Here is a 17,121-nt window from a genome sequence, read left to right as displayed (position 1 = left end):
TCATGTTGAGTATATATATATATATATATACACACACGCACACATATATGTAAGTAAACTATATTACAATGATAGAATAAGGGCAAGGAAGGGAAAATTAAAGTACACTGTTGTCAAATTCTTGTACAGGAAGTGGTATAATAACACTTGAAGACAGACTGTATAAGTTAATGGAATGAGCCATTGATATGGGTAACAACATGGATGAATTTCAAAATAATTATGCCAGTAAAAGAAACCAGGCAAAAAAAAGACTACATGATGTATGATTCCATGTGTATAAAACTAGAAAATGCAAAGTAACCTTTAGTGACAGCAGATAAGTCATCACCCAGGATGAGAGTTGGGGGGGTGGGGTACAAAAAGGAATGAGAAAGATACATAAAAATGGGAAGTGAAGAAACTTTTGGAGAGTGATCAATATGTTCATTATCTTAATTTTGGTAATGTTTCCACAGGTTTATACATGTATCAAAACATAAAATTGTACTTATTAAGTATATATGGCTTATTGTATAAAAATTATACCTCAATGAAACCTTTAAAAAGACCAGTATTAAAAAATGCCAAATGTTTTAGAAACCTTGTTTTTTAATCTAAATAGTAAAGGTAATTCCACAAGCATAATGTACTCTTTAGCTAACAGTTTAGTTATAACAGTATAACTAAAATAATTAATGTATGTCAGGAAAGCAGCTAAACTGAGCCTTAAATGCCTATCAATATTTTTTTTAATAAAACGAGAATCCAGGATTCAAAGGAAGTTATAATAAAATTAAAATGATATAGTTAAAGTTTTTCCTGAATATAGTTCTTTTCTATTCAAATTGTAAGTGAGAACTAATTTTCAAGTGCCCTTCTCTTCAATTTCTGAGATAAAGAATTTGTCTTTAATGAATAGTCTATCATTCATCATAAAGATGAAATTTTTTGCCTTCTAGTGATATTCTTCTCAATATCACAAGTTCAAGTTTCAAATATATTTATTTTCTTATACGGTATTAAGACTAGATATCAAAAATTAACTTGGGCATTAAGAACCAGTGATATAGTTCTTTTGCATGCTGGTAGTTACGTAAATTGGTTATAGACTTTCTTCACAGGAACTTAGCAAAAGTCTTTACTTAACTGATTTAAGAACTGTGCTTCCAAATGTTTATTATGAATAAGTATCACGATGTGCAAAGATTTAGCTATAAGGATGCTCATTAAAGGTTTGTTTACAATAGTGAAACAGTTGAGTACAGCTTTAATGTCCAATGACAAAGTATTATTTAAATAAATGTTGGCACAGCCAAATAATTAAGTATGCAGCCACCATCAATGATGTTGATGGATATTTAATGGCCTAAATCTTATTTATAAAAAGTGAAACCGACAAAGTGCAATTTTCAAGACAACCTTCACAGAATGCTGCATTTTATATTTTAAAAGTCTGCGTTTATAGCGATGGATATGCAAATACATATATATGCAATCCCTTAGTTAATCCTATATTTCACTTAGGAATTACTGTGAAATAAATCAGCTCAAAATGTTGTGACTCGAACATTTTTAACAATTCTGTTTGTTGGATGGGACCACATGAGATCACCTATGAAGAGTGTAGATAGAGAGAAGGGGTCTCAGTGCTGAGTTTAGAGGCACACCAATGCTTAGGAGTTGGTAAGAGAAGAATCCAGTGAGGAGGACACTGAGAAGGATCAGCTAGTGAGGTAGCAAATTAACCAGCAGTGTGGAATCTGGAATCCAGGTAAAAACAGTGTTTCAGGGAAGAAGGAAAGAGCAACTATTGAGGCTCACAGGAAAGACAACAACAACAACAAAAAAAAGAAAGGAAAATTGAATACTGACCATAAGATTTTAAAATATAGAGGCTTTTGGTGACCCTGTCAAAAGCTGTTTCATGGAATAGGTACAAGAGAGAATGACAAGTTTGGAAGTGGAGGCAGTGAGAATAGCCAATTCTTTAGTTTTATTAACAAGCAGGTTTGCTTTATGATGGTGATACAAAGAATTAGCCAATTTTCTGAAGTCACCACAATGCAAAAATCAATGATCTCAATGCAATGGACTGAATGTTTGTATCCCCCCAAAGTTCATATGTTGAAATCCTAACCCCAAATGTGATAGTATTAGGAGGTAAGACCTTTGGGAGGTAATTAGGTCATAAGGGTGAAGCCCTCATGAATAGGATTAGTGTCCTTATAAAAGGGACCCCAGAGAGCTCTCTAGCTCTCTTTAGTAAGCTCTCTCTTATCTCATGTGCAGATACAATGAGAAGAGAGTTGTCCACAACCTGAAAGAGGGCTCTCACTAGAACTTGGCCATACTGGCACTGTAATCACAGACTGCCAGCCTCCAGAGCTGTGTGAAATAAATTTTCATTGTTGATAAGCCACCTAATCTATGGTACATTGTTATAGCAGCCTAAACTAAGACACTTATGTCTTTCAATTTTGATTGAGGGGACACTGCAGATTTAACTTAATTTGTTGACTTATTTATTGTCAGAGCTGGACTCTTATCTGCTTGGCATTCTGTACCCAAATTAGAGGAATGATTTGTGTATAGGGCAGTGAGTCTCCCTTATGTAGACTTTTAATTAATGCATTTTTAGCACCAAGTCTCCTATCTGATCTCATCTTAGCTGGTATTTCTCAATTCCCAATGTTCTGAGATTCTCAAGAGAAAATAGGCTCCCTTTATGTCTCTGCTTACTTTTCACTTTCCCTTGGAAATATCTTCCTTTATTTCTTTTTTTTCTATCTGCTCCATATCTTCTAAAAATGTATTATAATTTCTTAATTACTGAGGCCCCTCACCTGTTCTTTCATTTATGAGTTTACTATCATTTTTTTCCTTCTTTCATTTTAATGGACCTCAGGGAAGAGAGGAGATAAATGCATTTATTTAAACTGCCCCTTGTAACCAAAAGATTTGTGTCCATTTTTAGGTGGGGGGCATTGAAGAGGAGGAGGAATGGTTACATTAGGATCTTTACTCTCCTGCATAAAAATATAATAATGCTTTCTTTGGGAAGACAGAAACTATTTCAACAACATTGAATTAATCAATCTTTGAATAAAGTTGGTTTCTTTCAAAACTTTGGACTTATCTAGTAGACATATAAACACACACAAAAAAAGTTATAAGATAGTTTTATAACCACACATATTGCAGTTTTTCTTGGAAAGTGTTTGATCAAGTATAATATATACAATGTATCTTTAGATGTGAGGCACGGATATATTAAGGGCCTCAAGAATTATTTCAGAAACAATCAAACGGTACATGGAAATTTTAGGGATGTTCTAGGACGAACACAAGCCTTTATTTCACGGGGAAATCAAGAAGGTAATGAAAAGGAAATTGATGTTATGCTAGATAGTTCTCTACCTGAAGTAGTTACATGACTCTTGAAAAAAGAATGAAAGGAAAAAATACAAGTGACCAACCTATTTTATCGACTGAGAAATTCAGGATATATATCCATATGTTGTAATGGATGCCATAGTTTGACACTATAATCAAGTATAGATATAGATACTTAGATATAGGTATATACATATATACAATGGCATATATATTACATATATAAACGTTACCAATATATACACTGCTTAATCTTGATCTTGAGAAACTATATTTCCATAAACTTATAATTTTGATATAAGTTTTAAAAATATCGTAGTGCCACCTGTGAAATTTGTGTTAAAAATACAGCATTCAGTCTTAACTTTTGCTGCATTGCCAACAATGGTTGATAAGTTTAGTTAAGAAAGAAAAAGGCGAGGGGAGACCTTCAAGATGGCGGAGGAGTAAGACGTGGAGATCACCTTCCTCCCCACAAATACATCAAAAATACATCTACATGTGGAACAACTCCTGCAGAACACCTACTGAATGCTGGCAGAAGACCTCAGACTTCCCAAAAGGCGAGAAAATCCCCACGTACCTGGGTAGGGCAAAAGAAAAAAGAAAAAACAGAGACAAAAGAATAGGGAAGGGACCTGCACCTCTGGGAAGGAGCTGTGAAGGAGGAAAAGTTTCCACACACTAGGAAGCCCCTTCACTGGCGGGGATAGGGGGTGACAGGGGTGAAGCTTCGGAGCCACAGAGGAGAGCACAGCAACAGGTGTGCAGAGGGCAAAGCAAGAGATTCCCACACAGAGGATTGGTGATGACCAGCACCCAAGAGGCTTGTCTGCTGACGCGCCGGGGCAGATTGGGGCTGGGAGCTGAGGCTCAGGCTTGGGAAGTCAGATCCCAGGGAGAGGACTGGGGTTGGCTGCATGAACACAGCCTGAAAGGGGCTAGTGCACCACAGCTAGCCAGGAAGGAGTCTGGGAGAAAGTCTGGACCTGCCTAAGAGGCAAGAGACCATTGTTTCGGGGTGCACAAGGAGGGGGGATTCCTTACCCGTCTGCCCACAGAAGGCAGAGCACCACCTAAATGAGCTCCAGAGGTGGGCGCAAGCCATGGCTATCAGCTCAGACACCAGAGATGGGCATGAAACGCTAACACTGCTGCTGCAGCCACCAAGAATCCTGTGTGCAAGCACAGCTCACTATCCACACAAACCCCCACCCCAAGAGCCTGTGTAGCCTGCCACTGCCAGGGTCCTGTGATCCAGGGACAACTTCCCTGGGAGAATACACGGCACGCCTCAGGCTGTTGCAACTCACACCGACCTCTTCTGCCTCAGGCTTGCACCGCATTCCAATTATAACTACCATACCCCTTCCTCCCCCCTCCCCCAGGCCTGAGTGAGCCAGAGCCCCCTAATCAGCCACTGCTTTAACCCTGTACTGTCTGGGCGGGAACAGAAACCTTAGGGCAACCTACACACAGACGTGGGGCCAAAACAAAAGGTGAACCCCGGGAGCTGTGCGAACAAAAAAGAGAAAGGGAAATTTCTCCGTGCATCCTCAGGAGCAGCAGATTAAATACCCACAAACAACTTGATGTACCCTGCATCTGTGGAATACCTGAATAGAAAATGAATCATCCCCAAATTGAGGTGGTGGATTTTGGGAGCAACTGTAGGCTTGGGGTTTGCTGTCTGCAACTGACTTCTTTCCGATTTTTATGTTTATCCTAGTATAGTTTTTAGTGCTTGTTATCATTGGTGGATTTGTTTATTGGTTTGGTTGTTCTCATCTTTTTAAAATTATTACTACTTTTTTTTATTTTAATAATTTAAAATTTTTTAAAATTTATTATTATTTTTCTTTCTTTTTTTCTCTGTTTTCTTCTGAGCTGTGTGGCTGACAGTCTCTTTGTGCTCTGACCTGGTGTCAGGTCTGAGCCTCTGAGGTGGGAGAGCCAAGTTCAGGATATTGAACCACCAGAGACCTCCCGGCCCCATATAATATCAATCAACAAGAGGTCTCCCAGAGATCTCCATCTCAATGCTGAGACCCAGCTCCACCCAATGGCCAGCAAGCTCCAGTGCTGGATGCCCCATGCCAAACAACTAGCAAGACAGGAACACAACCCTACCCATTAGAAGAGAGTCTTGAGGGCATGTGATATCCAGTTACTAGGAGGGCTTCCCTACTCCCTGACCTGCTTCCTAGAATCACCTGGCAAACAAATGACTTCACCCAAATCCTTGTCAAAAGGCCTGTTCTCATGGAAACCAAACTAAGGCAACAGATCACATTACTCTCCTCACTGCCTTCCAGAAAAGACCGAGCTCCTTCCGTCAATCTTCAAAACCCCCCAGCAACCTGCCTTGGGTCTGCCTCTTCTGAACCACTCTCACCTTCTCCAGCCACAAACTTCATACTCTGGCAACACTGAACTGCTCATGATCACCAGCAGCACCCTCAGCAGGTATGTCTCCCTGCCACAAAAAAAACAACAACAAAAAAACAAAAACAGCAACAACAACAAAAAATCATACTAAGTTCACAGACACCCCAAAAAACACCACTGGACATGGCCCTGCCCACCGAAAGACAAGATCCAGTCCCACCCACCAGAACACAGGCACCAGCCCCCTCCACCAGGAAGCCTACACAACCCACTGAACCAACCTCACCCAGTGGAGGCAGACACCAAAAACAACAGAAAATATGAAATTGCAGCCTGCGAAAAGGAGACCCCAAACACAGTAAGTTAAAAAAGGTGAGAAGACAGAGAAATATGCAGCAGATGAAGGAGCAAGGTAAAAACCCCCCAGACCAAACAAATGAAGAGGAATTAGGCAGTGTACCTGAAAAATAATTCAGAGTAATGATAGTAAAGATGATCCAAAATCTTGGAAATAGAATGCAGAAAATAAAAGTAATGTTTAACAAGGACCTAGAAGAACTAAAGAGTAAGTGAACAAAGATGAGCAAAACAATAAATGAAATTAAAAATTCTCTAGAAGGAATCAATAGCAGAATAACTGAGGCAGAATAATGGATAAAATAGTGGAAATAACTACCACAGAGCAGAATAAAGAAAAAAATGAAAAGAATTGAGGACAGTCTTTGAGACCTCTGGGACAACATTAAGTGCACCACCATTCGAATTATATGGGTCCCAGAAGAAAAAGAAAAAGAAAGGGACTGAGAAAATATTTGAAGAGATTATAGTTGCAAACTTGAAAGGAAATAGTCAGTCAATTCCAGGAAATGCAGAGTCTCATACAGGATAAATCCAAGGAGAAACAAGCCAAGACATATATTAATCAAACTATAAAAATTAAATACAAAGAAAAAATATTAAAAGCAGCAGGGGAAAAGCAACAAATGACATATAAGGAAATCCCCATAAGGTTAACAGCTGATCATTCAGCAGAAAAACTGCAAGCCAGAAGGGAGTGGCAGGACATATTTAAAGTGATGAAAGGGAAAAACCTACAACAAAGATTACTCTACCCAGCAAGGATCGCATTGAGATTGGATGGAGAAATTAAAACCTTTGCAGACAAGCAAAAGTTAAGAGAACTCAGCACCACCAAACCAGCTTTACAACAATTCCTAAAGGAACTTCTCTAGACAGGAAACACAAGAGAAGGAAAAGACCTACAAAAACAAACCCAAAACAATTAAGTAAATGGTAATAGGAACATACATATTGATAATTACCTTAAATGTAAATGGATTAAATGCTCCAATGAAAAGACACTGACTGGCTGAATGGATACAAAAACAGGACCAGTATATATGCTGTCTACAAGAGACCCACTTCAGACCTAGGGACACATACAGACTGAAAGGGAGAGGATGGAAAAAGATATTCCATGCAAATGGAAATCAAAAGAAAGCTGGAGTAGCAGTTCTCATATCAGACAACATAGATTTTAAAATAAAGACTATTACAAGAGACAAAGAAGGACACTATATAATGATCAAGGGATCGATCCAAGAAGAAGATATAACAATTGTAAATATTTATGCACCCAACATAGGAGCACCTCAAAATATAAGGCAAATACTAACAGCCATAAAAGGGGAAATCGACAGTAACACAATCATAGTAGGGGACTTTAACACCCCACTTTCACCAATGGACAGATCATCCAAAATGAAAATAAATAAGGAAACACAAGCTTTAAATGATACATTAAACAAGATGGACTTTATTTATAGGACATTCCACCCAAAAACAACAGAATACACATTTTTCTCAAGTGCTTATGGAACACTCTCCAGGATAGATGATATCTTGGGTCACAAATCAAGCCTTGGTAAATTTAAGAAAATTGAAATCATATCAGGCATCTTTTCTGACCACAACACTATGAGACTAGATATCAATTACAGGAACAAAATGTCAAAAATACAAACCCTTGGAGGCTAAACAATATGCTACTAAATAACGAAGAGATCACAGAAGAAATCAAAGAGGAAATCAAAAAATACCTAGAAACAAATGATAATGAAAACATGATGACCCCAAACCTATGGGATGCAGCAAAAGCAGTTCTAAGAGGGAAGTTTATAGCAATACAAGCCTACATCAAGAAACAAGAAAAATCTCAAATAAACAAGCTAACTTTACACCTAAAGCAATTAGAGAAAGAACAAAATATCCAAAGTTAGCAGAAGGAAAGAAATCATAAAGATCAGATCAGAAATAACTGAAAAAGAAATGAAGGAAACGATAGCAAAGATCAATAAAACTAAAAGTTGGTTCTTTGAGAAGATAAACAAAATTGATAAACCATTAGCCAGACTCATCAAGAAAGAGAGGGAGAAGACTCAGAACAACAGAATTAGAAATGAAAAAGGAGAAGTAACAACTGACAGTGCAGAAATACAAAGGATCATGAGAGATTACTACAAGCAACTATATGCCAGTAAAATGGACAACCTAGAAGAAATGGACAAATTCTTAGAAAAGCACAACCTTCCGAGACTGAACCAGGAAGAAATAGAATATATAATCAAGCCAATCAAAAGCACTGAAATTGAGACTGTGATTAAAAATCTTCCAACAAACAAATGCCCAGGACTGGATGGCTTCACAGGCAAATTCTATCAAGAATTTAGAGAAGAGCTAACACCTATCCTTCTCAAACTCTTCCAAAATATAGCAGAGGGAGGAACACTCCCAAACTCATTCTATGAGGCCACCATCACCCTGATGCCAAAACCAGACAAAGATGTCACAAAGAAAGAAAACTACAGGCTGATATCACTGAAGAACATAGATGCAAAACTCCTCAACAAGATGCTAGCAAACAGAATCCAACAGTATGTTAGAAGGATCATTCGCCGTGATCCAGTAGGGTTTATCACAGGAATGCAAGGATTCTTCAATATACGCAAATCAGTCAATGTGATACACCATATTAACAAATTGAAGGAGAAAAACCATATGATCATCTCAATAGATGCAGAAAAAGCTTTTGACGAAATTCAATAAGCATTTATGTTAAAAACTCTCCAGAAAGTAGGCAGAGAGGGAACCTACCTCAACATAATAAAGGCCATATATGACAAACCCACAGCCAACATCGTTCTCAATGGTGAAAAACTGAAACCATTTCTGCTAAGATCAGCAACAACACAAGGCTGCCCACTCTCACCACTATTATTCAACATAGTTTTAGAAGTTTTAGCCACAGCAATCAGAGAAGAAAAATAAATAAAAGAAGTACAAATCAGAAAAGAAGAAGTAAAACTGTCACTGTTTGCAGATGACATGATACTATACACAGAGAATCCTACAGATGCTACCAGAAAACTACTAGAGCTAATCAATGAATTTGGTAAAGTACCAGGATACAAAATTAATGCACAGAAATCTCTTGCATTCCTTTACACTAATGATGAAAAATCTGAAAGAGAAATTAAGGAAACACTCCCATTTACCATTGCAGCAAGAAGAATGAAATACCTAAGAGTAAACCTACCTAAGGAGACAAAAGACCTGTATGCAGAAAACTATAAGACACTGATGAAAGAAATTAAAGATGATACAAACAGATGGAGAGATATACCATGTTCCTGGATTGGAAGAATCAACATTGTGATAATGACTCTACTACCCAAAACAATCTACAGATTCAATGCAATCCCTATCAAACTACCAGTCACATTATTCACAGAACTAGAACAAAAAATTTCACAATTTGTATGGAAACACAAAAGACCCCGAAGAGCCAAAGCAATCTTGAGAAAGAAAAACGGAACTGGAGGAATCAGATTCCCTGACTTCAGACTCTACTACAAAGCTACAGTAATCATGACAGTATGGTACTGGCATAAAAACAGAAATATAGATCAATGGAACAGGATAGAAAGCCCAGAGATAAACCCATGCACATATGGTCACCTTATTTTGATAAAGATGGCAAGAATATACAATGGAGAAAAGACAGCCTCTTCAGTAAATGCTGCTGGGAAAACTGGACAGCTATATGTAAAAGAATGAAATTAGAACACTTCCTAACACCATACACAAAAATAAACTCAAAATGGATTAAAGTGCTAAATGTAGGACCAGACACTATAAAACTCTTAGAGGAAAACATAGGCAGAACATTCTTTAACATAAATCACAGCAAGATTCTTGTTGACCCACCTCTTAGAGAAATGGAAATAAAAATAAACAAATGGGACCTAATGAAACTTAAAAGCTTTTGCACAGCAAAGGAAACCATAACAAGACAAAAAGACAACCCTCAGAATGGAAGAAAATATTTGTAAATGAAACAACTGACAAAGGATTAATCTCCAAAATATACAAGCAGCTCATGCAGCTCAATATCAAAAAAACAAACAACCCAATCCAAAAATGAGCAGAAGACCTATATAGACATTTCTCCAAAGAAGATATACAGATTGCCAACAAACACAGGAAAGGATGCTCAATCATTAGAGAAATGCAAATCAAAACTGCAATGAGGTATCACCTTATACTGGTCAGAATGGCCATCATCAAAAATCTACAAACAATAAATGCCGGAGAAGGTGTGGAGAAAAGGGAACCCTCTTGCAATGTTGGTGGAAATGTAAATTGATATAGCCACTATGGAGAACCATATGGAAGTTCGTTAAAAAACTAAAAATAGAACTACCATATGACCCAGCAATCCCACCACTGGACATATACCCTGAGCAAACCATTATTCAAAAAGAGACATGTACCACAGTGTTAATTGCAGCACTATTTATAATAGCCAGGACATGGAAGCAACCTAAGTGTCCATCGACAGATGAATGGATAAAGACTATATGGCACATATATTCAATGGAATACTACTCAGCCATAAAAGAAATGAAATTGATTTCTTTGTAGTGAGGTGGATGGACCTAGAGTTCGTCATACAGAGTGAAGTAATTCAGAAAAAGAAAAACAAATACTGTATGCTAACACATATATATGGAATCTAAAAAAAAAGAGGTTCTGATGTAACTAAGGGCAGGACAGGAATAAAGATGTAGATGTAGAGAATGGACATGAGGACACGGGGAGGGGGAAGGGTAAGCTGCAACGAAGTGAGAGAGTGGCATTGACATATAAACACTACCAAATATAAAATAGATGGCTAGTGGGAAACAGCCACTTAGCACAGGGAGGTCAGCTCGGTGCTTTGTGACCACCTAGAGGGTTGGGATAAGGAGGATGGGAGGGAGACGCAAGAGGGAGGGTATATGGGGATATACGTATACATATAGCTGATTCACTTTGTTATATAGCAGAAACTAACACAGTATTGTGAAGCAATTATACTCCAATAAAGATGTTTAAAAAAAAAGGCATGTAATTTTTATAGTAGATAAAAGTAATTCAAAGTATTTAGAAGTAATTTCTGTCATCACAACAACAGCTTCAGCAAATATAGAAGTACTATGAAATTTATTTTTGACTTAGAGCTTACCTTGAGAAGAGGTATCTGATAAAGGAAATGAATTATGACTTAGTTCCAGAATTCTTAGCTTATTTCATGGAGACCTTTCCATTATACCTTAAGTGGAACTTTAAAGAGATAAGTGCAGACATAAGGAAACTATGAATAAAAAGTTATGCTTGAAGAAAGAAAAAGTAATGTATCCTTTTTTCATGTTTTTTGCTCATATTGATGAAGACCTAAAATGAATGATTCCCCAAAACTTTGCCTTTCTTGATTGACAGAAAAATATTAACATTGGAAACCTTTGATAGTGGTGATTTAATTCAAAACAATTATGCTAAACTTTTTGAATTCTGAATCCTGGAAAACTCTCATTTCAGGAAACACAAGAACAAACCAAAAGAGAACAAGTTTATAGGAGCAAAAATACCATAATTTCTGACACTGATGATTCAGAGTTTATGACATTCTTGACAGACTAAAGTTTATCTTTAGCTCTTTGCAGAAGAAGAAAATAATGTAAATAAAATGATAACCTGATTAAAGAACTTTCAAAAACTGTCAATTCTCTACATTGTTATAGAAGCACCTATGGCTAATCATTTTCCCACTTTTTAAAAAGAAAATCTCCTAAGGGTTTTTTGTAGGGAAGACTTAAGAATCATTGAAAATGAAAGCTCTTGGGAACTGGGGAGATTACCTTAACTTGAAAACTTTCAGCATGAACTCTCAGCTTCTCAAACAACTCAATGTCATTTTTAACCATTCAGAAGTCCTTTCTAACGATTTTAGTAGTTTCTTTGATAAGAGTAAGATGACTGATTTTGGAAACTTTTCAACCTTGGTCAAGAATCTGTTTTTCTTGTTTGTTTGTTTTTTGTTTTTTTAACATCTTTATTGGAGTATAATTGCTTTACAATGGTGTGTTAGTTTCTGCTGTATAACAAAGTGAATCAGCTATACTTATACATGTATCCCCATATCTCCTCCCTCTGGCGTCTCCCTCCCACCATCCCTATCCCACCGCTCTAGGTGGACACAAAGCACCGAGCTGATCTCCCTGTGCTATGCGGCTGTTTCCCACTAGCTATCTATTTCACCTTTGGTAGTGTATATATGTCCATGCCACTCTCTCACTTTGTCCCAGCTTACCCTTCCCCCTCCCTGTGTCCTCAAGTCCATTCTCTACGTCTGCGTCTTTATTCCTGTCCTGCCCCTAGGTTCTTCAGAACCTTTTTTTTTTTTTTTTTTTTTGGATTCCATATATATGTGTTAGCATACGGTATTTGTTTTTCTCTTTCTGACTTACTTCAGTCTGTATGACAGATTCTAGGTCCATCCACCTCACCTCAAATAAGTCAATTTTGTTTCTTTTTATGGCTGAGTAATATTCCATTGTATATGTGCCACATCTTCTTTATGAATTCATCTATCATGGACACTTAGGTTGCTTCCATGTTCTGGCTATTGTAAATAGAGCTGCAATGAACATTGTGGTACATGACTCTTTTTGAATTATTGTTTTCTCAAGGTATATGCTCAGTAGTGGGATTGCTGGGTCATATGGTAGTTCTATTTTTAGTTTTTTAAGGAACCACCATACGGTTCTCCATAGTGGCTGTATCAATTTACATTCCCACCAACAGTGCAAGAGGGTTCCCTTTTCTCCACACCCTCTCCAGCATTTATTATTTGTAGATATTTTTGCTGATGGCCATTCTGACCAGTGTGGGGTGATACCTCATTGTAGTTTTGATTTACATTTCTCTTTTGATTAGTGATGTTAAGCATCCTTTCATGTGTTTGTTCGCTATCTGTATATCTTCTTTGGAGAAATGTCTATTTAGGTCTCCTGCCCATTTTTGGATTGGGTGGTTTGTTTTTTTTGATACTGAGCTGCATGAGCTGCTTGTATATTTTGGAGATTAATCCTTTGTCAGTTGCTTCATTTGCAAATATTTTCTCCCATTCTGAGGGTTGTCTTTTTGTCTTGTTTATGGTTTCCTTTGCTGTGCAAAAGCTTTTCAGTTTCATTAGGTCCCATTTGTTTATTTTTGTTTTATTTCCATTTCTCTAGGAGGTGGGTCAAAAAGGATCTTGCTGTGATTTATGTCAGAGTGTTCTGCCTATGTTTTCCTCTAAGAGTTTTATAGTGTCTGGCCTTACATTTAGGTCTTTAATCCATTTTGAGTTTATTTTTGTGTATGATGTCAGGGAGTGTTCTAATTTCATTCTTTTACATGTAGCTGTCCAGTTTTCCCAGCACCACTTATTGAAGAGGCTGTCTTTTCTCCAAAGAATCTGTTGTAATGAGTGTATTGAATATGGGTAAAGAGCGCAAAGAAGAAAGTGAGAAATCTGGTAGAAAGTAGGTGGGAGGAAGCCCCTGTAAGGTAGATGTGGAGCAATTTGAAGGGGGGTTTGTGGAAGGGAGACAGGAGCAAAATGGCAAGGAACTGGCAGAGTGAGAGATTTTACCAAGTGTTGGTAGGGAATGAGAATCCAATCCTTTTAATTTTTTAAAGAGATGAAGTGTTGGAAAACAATTTTTCCCACTGTGGTTGCAGTGCCCAGCAATCTGAGCCTCGTCCAGCCTGTCTTCTTAGGTTGCATGTTTTTTATAGTGAGACAAGAATACTTAGGCTCTCTGTCCCTCTAGTGATGCCATTCAGCCACAGTATGAACAATTGCAATGTCGTCAATATCACTATCTATGCTGGTTTTTAAAGAATGTGTTGTATGGTCACACTATCCTACTCTCACTTATTTGCCATGTGCCATTTCACTTGTTTGCAGTACTTTCCTCAGCGTGTTAAAAAGGACCTGAGGCTTATCCATAAATCTCAACCTTAATAACATATATGGATGTCACAGAGGCCCTCAAAAAGCAGATGACAAAGCAGATTTAAATGTTCAGGGATTTTATTAGGAGAAATATCTGTGTGAAATAAAACAGGAAGGGAGCTGGATAAAGCTGGGATGATAATAAAACCACATGCAAATCTGACCCTCAGTGAAGGGAAGAGGTAGGGAAGGCTGGTTGCCAGTGTTCTAGACAGCCCTGAATCTAAGGGAGGTTTGGCAAGGCTGTCAAAGAGTGCTCTCCAACCAAAGTTGTCCATCAGAGGTGTCACTTTGCCTCCCAAGAATGCGTCTGCCTTAGTATTCCTGCCATTTCAGTCATTAGCTGGGAGCAGCCCGTGGAACACATGACCTCAGCATAAATGAGGCTATAGCTTTTGGAGCACAATGGCTGGGCTCCTTGGTCAGCAACACTCCCTGTAGTGGTGGGTCTGCAAAGCTCATTCTCCTGGCCACTGCAATGAAACCCTTGACCCACTCAGATCTGCTTCTCCCCACAGGTCCAGGAGCAGCTCCTCCATGTTTCCATGAGCCTTTCTTCCTGAGCAAAAGATTAAAAAGAGGGAGGTGAGTGGAATGAACTAAATCTCCCATCATTACAGTTGATCACTGGGTTATAACCGGTACTTGTCTCCCTCCTCCACTCTTCATTCTAAATTCCTTTCACTCTCGCTGATTCCCTTAGCAGGTCTGGGTGGCTTGCCTGATGGTATGAACCAAACTTTCATCCCTGACATATCTCAACCCTTACTATCATATCTCTTACAGTCCGGGTTGCTTCATAGGACTGTTCACAGGTACAGTAGGGCAAGGGATTACTAAGATCCAAATGGTCTCCACATTCATTCCTCCCTGTCTCCCCATGTGCAAGCACCCTTACATCATTCTGCTGATCGGAATGAATTACCCCTGCCAATACGATGACTGCTGTTTTCTCCTGTTAGTCCCCAGGCACCAGGAGACCCAAGTTTCTAGGTAGTAGCCATAACTTATAGCTTGATGGGACCCTTGGTGTATTCCCTGGCAGAGCTCACGAGTGTGAGGACAGGAAGCACAGAATCCCTCAGTGAGTCAGTAATGGCCACTCCTTGGTTTTTGGACCCATGTGTCTTTCCTACTGTGGACAAAGCACCATATAGGGGTCTCTGGTTTGATAAACATACCCCATCCTTTCAGAGCATTTTTTCAGCACTGACACTTCACCTGCACATTTAGGTTAGTCGAGCATTCTATGAGGCTGGATGCCTCTGAGTGGCACAGTATATCTTATGATTAGTGGACCCCATGGTAATTGGCCCACTCTCATACTTCCTTTGCTGTGAAGTGGGTCCCTAAATTAGATGCTAGGCTGTGGGTGATTCCATGTCTTTGATTCAGGCATTCTATTAGCCACTGTATAGCAGTACTGGGTAAAGTTTTGTCGGCAGAAAAGATAAACTCATGCTCAGAATAACTGTCCACCCCTGTAAGTTAAACCAGGGTGGAATGGGGCAATGTAGTCAACTAACTAATTGAATTCTTTAGGAAATAGTGCCGTATCAGAGACTCAGTGTTGGTCTTCATTGTTGACATGTTGGATATTTGGAGGTAGCAGTGGTTAGATCAGTTTTCATAAGTAAGGTCCATGTTTTTGGACCCATACGTAGCTCCTATCTCTGCCACTATGGCTAGTACATTTGGGTGCCCATCATGCCAGTTCTGGAGTGACTGATAATGAAGGCTGGCTAATGTCAACTGCAGGAGTCATTTTGTCTACTTTGTTGTTCATTGCCTTTTCCATAATGGATGCTTTCTGGTAGACAATGGGTGATACCAAAATCTTCACACCTTGTGCCCATTCCTTTATGTCCATCAACATGGCTCTATCCTGGACCTCCTTGTCTCTTAAGTTCTTGTTCATTTCTTTCTAGACTCCAATGATCAGGCCACTGACCATTGCCTAGAAATCTATATGTATTCTTACCTAAGGTTACATCTCTTTCCATGCAAAATGTATGACCAGGGGCACTGCCTATAGTGCTGCCATTAGGAAGATTTTTTTCACTCCACTTTTTCAAGGCCGATCCTGAATGTGGCTATAATGCCACCACTGTCCATATTTTACTTGCACCTACATACTGAGGTAATCCATCCACATATGTCAAGCTCAGACTTTTTCTTGCTCTTTTACTTAGTGATACAGGAACTCCCATACAAATAAGCAGAGGGACACTGGTGTAACCATAGTGGGTGACATGTGGTCTGGGCTACTTTCTCATGACCAATGGAGTGTGTCCGGGTCTGTTTGATATTATGATTTGATTGGTGCAACAGAATCCAGCTCATGATGGGCAGTTTCAGATGTATGGTCAGTATGTGTTCCATAACCAAGTGTCCTGTGTTTACTAGAGCCAGTAATACGGATATTTCTCAAAGAGTGAATAAATTCTCTACTGTGTCAGACCTTACTTCAAAATCCCAGAGGTCTGTGTTGTGATTCTCCACTAGAGCTTGCCATAAGTTCCACACTGCACCTTTGCCAACACTATAGAGTCTTCTGGACCCTCCAACGCTATAAAGTATTCTATGCCCCAGATGGTGGGGCTGATTGCCTCGCAGCATGGACCTGCTACAGCATCCTTTCTTGCTCTTCCATTGTTGTGGTTTTTGTTCATTTTTTGTTTCTTAATTTTAGATGTCAATCATCAACATTGTTGGCCCCCAGTCCCTTCTGCCTGTAAGGATGCCATGCTCTATTAACCATTTCCACAACTTGGCAGGTTAAATCCCTTGACTGTCTCTCCAATTTCACCTGTCATTATGATAACTGAAGCCACTTAACTCTGGCAATAAAGTGCCCTCACCTGGCTTCTATTACTTAGAGGGAGGGCATTATTACCACGGTTGTTAGAGAACACTGCTCTGTAACTGCCCCTCCTACAATCCTTGGCCTCTGAAGAACCATCACTGAGCTTTTT

General features: G+C 38.7%; 1 protein-coding gene across 5 annotated transcripts in view; it reads left to right on the top strand.

Annotated features, from left to right (window-relative positions):
- LOC309667153 (uncharacterized protein) overlaps nt 1–17,121 on the top strand; it is a 727,466-nt gene that overhangs the window by 259,838 nt on the left and 450,507 nt on the right. For all 5 annotated transcript variants that reach the window (XR_014267557.1, XR_014267558.1, XR_014267559.1 and 2 more), the window contains one exon: nt 14,665–14,731. The gene's annotated coding sequence lies outside the window, so the exon portion shown is untranslated. The remainder of the gene's footprint in view (nt 1–14,664; nt 14,732–17,121) is intronic.

The sequence above is a fragment of the Balaenoptera physalus genome, assembly GCF_965194825.1.
Source record: "Balaenoptera physalus genome assembly, chromosome: 9".
Lineage (NCBI taxonomy): Eukaryota > Metazoa > Chordata > Mammalia > Artiodactyla > Balaenopteridae > Balaenoptera > Balaenoptera physalus.
Note: the sequence above shows the minus strand (reverse complement) of the source record. Positions and strands in the feature narration are given on the sequence as shown.